The following is a 2823-nucleotide window of genomic DNA, read 5'->3' on the forward strand; positions in this document are numbered from 1 at the left end:
TTAATAATGAATTTGCACACGTTACAGGACAAATAGTAAAAGACAATATCTTCTCTTAATTAAATTAATAAAGAACTTAATAGAAATAAACAGGAAATAATTAGGTATCTAATATTGATTCACGTAACTTGACAAAACGAGTGTAAAACAGGATAAACCTCTGTATTACGCAGAATGGCGGCTCATTTGAACGCCAACGTTAAACACTTTCCCATTTACACTCGTAAAAATAGCAGGTCCCATTTAAAAAACCGACGTTAGTACCGGAAATTGCAACTATCACCGTTCGATAGAGCGTACTCGAATTGGTTACGAAAATTTTTTTAGTTTTCAATAAAAATCACTCTCCGCCATTTTAATAGAGGTGAACGGGTGGTAATTTTCTGTTAACACGTTTTATCTTTATATATTCAAATTGTTGATAAATTATTGTGTTGGCAAATGGGTGTTGTAATATTTTCTATTTGCTAAATAATCGGCTTCGCGAACTTTGATGGGGAGCCAACAGGAACAAAGAAGAAGAAATATGGCCGCGTTACGTAAAACGAACGGGTGAAATTTCGCGATGTCGGTTGGTTTTTACTTCCCCTCGGACACATCATTCGGATTGGCACACACGGACGAATAATATTTACGTATGCCGGCGTAGCCGATGACTTCCTAGGTGATTGCGCGATAGCCGCAGGATGTGAGTTGCTTGCATTATCGTTTCCGTTACGGGCTCGTGGCGTTTTCTTCTGCTTATCTGGTTCTATGGGCACCTTGGTAGTTACCAAAGATTATTGATTTAACGGCTCGTGACGCTCGGGATGAAATGTGTTCCTCAGTTTGTAATCAAATCGTGCAGGGCTTTAGTAGGCCGCCATTAACCCTTTCTGTTCCAACAATTACGGTGAGTCACGAAATTATTGGCACGCTCACAAACTGATAGAAATATGAAGGGTAAACGAATGGTTTTGTTTGAAAAAATATAATGTTTAGACCATAAACTCGCGATAGTATGAAAAAAAAACAATAATATGCACCCGGTAGAAGAGCTGGAGCATATGTCAAAGTTAAAAAAAAAGAAAAATGGTCACCAAAACAGTAAACACATTTAGTACATTAAAATTTGTAAAGAAAGCTTTCTAATTTTTTCTAGTTGCACTTGATTCTTAGAGGCTCGATTATACATTATGAAAATACTTTTTAAGTATCACGAGTGCTTCACGCTACGCCAACGCCGCGATGACTCTTCATTGACAGCATCGTTATTTCATAACGACTAATGCGACCTGTCACGTCCAAGTTGCATGTTTCGTAACTGAACATAGGTCTGTCAATTAATATTTTGATACGTTCTAAGTTTGCTCCTATCAGAAGTTTCTTCTGAGCGTGACTGAATAGATTTGCGACTGAACATAGGCTGTCAATTTAAATTTTGATATGTTTAAGCGTATATACATGTAAAGTATTCTTTTTGTCATTCTTATGTATAAGAAAGAAAGAACGTCGGAGGAGAAACACATTTTCTTTTATACATATATATATAGAAAAATTAACAATTTCATGTTCAACAAACTAGTTAAGTAATTAAATGTATTATATAACACATGTTTTAAAACAATAATTCGTGTGTCATATGGAAATAAATTAGTACTATTTTCTCCAATGAACGTCGCTTAGCTTGAAATATCTAAAAATAATCTAATAACAGAGTGAGCGGTAAAAGGTGCTACTGGTTCAATAATTCGTCTAATAATATAGTATGCATATCATTTAATTGTTGAATTACTGCTGATGAATGAATATTATACAGAAATGGCTAAACATTCTCCCGCGAGCGTAACAAAAAGAAATTGCAATGGAAGAGCGACGATTGTCGATCAATTGTCGATTCTAATTGCGTAAGCGAAACGGTGAAACAAAGAAAAGAAAAAGAACGGGAAATGTTTAGTCGGTGAGTTGAATTCGTGTTCGCGTTCACGGCGACGAGACTTACCGGTCGTTGAAATCATCGACTTGAGAACTTCAACGCTCGATGAGGCAACGTCCCGCTTTGCAACGACTTTAATGCATTTCGTGCGTGATGACGTGAGTTGCATGTCTTTCAAACACCGTAACACCTAGAGCTACGCTTGCGGTACCCGCCACGTACAGTGATCGCCAAGCGAACAATAAAACGTTGCATTATTCGTGTAATTAGTCACGAAGGATTGAAGCACGATCGCAATCTGCATTAATACGTGCTCTTCGCAAGACGTGGAGATAGAGAAGATAATGGTTCATGCATTGAATCGCGAACGAAATTGAATCGGATAATGTTACGCTTCCTTGACTTAGAACTTCTCCCTTATGATTCTAGTCGCGATCGAAATTATCACGGCTCTCGTACATGTTAGGCCAGAGGTTCCCAAAACGTGGATTGTGTTCCTCTGGCTGACTGGGTGAACCACATAAACTACAGTAGCGGGCACAAAGGAGCTTAAAAAGAAGAGAGAGTACTAAAACTTGTGTAAAAAAGACCTAATATTTAAAGACAATCCTTTCGCTTTTACAGCTTATCTAATCTCGTTACTTCTCGCTTTTCTTATCGAGAGGACTACCCCAATCGTTACCCAGTCGCGAACTTATGACATGTTACGTAGAATCCAGTTAGACCACGTAGAGAAAATAGTTGGGCAACACTGAGTCGGGTGAATTGATGTTGAGAAATACGTGAGATTTTCCGCTCGAGCGTATTTCTTTTATTTAATTATCATTATTATGGTAATGGTTAACGCATTAAGACCTGATAAAAGCTGATAGTTACTTGATAATAACGACGTCTATATCGGATTGCAG

This window comes from Colletes gigas, unplaced genomic scaffold (assembly GCF_013123115.1).
Source record: "Colletes gigas isolate AHSC1104 unplaced genomic scaffold, ASM1312311v1 Colletes_gigas_Sc00039, whole genome shotgun sequence".
NCBI lineage: Eukaryota > Metazoa > Arthropoda > Insecta > Hymenoptera > Colletidae > Colletes > Colletes gigas.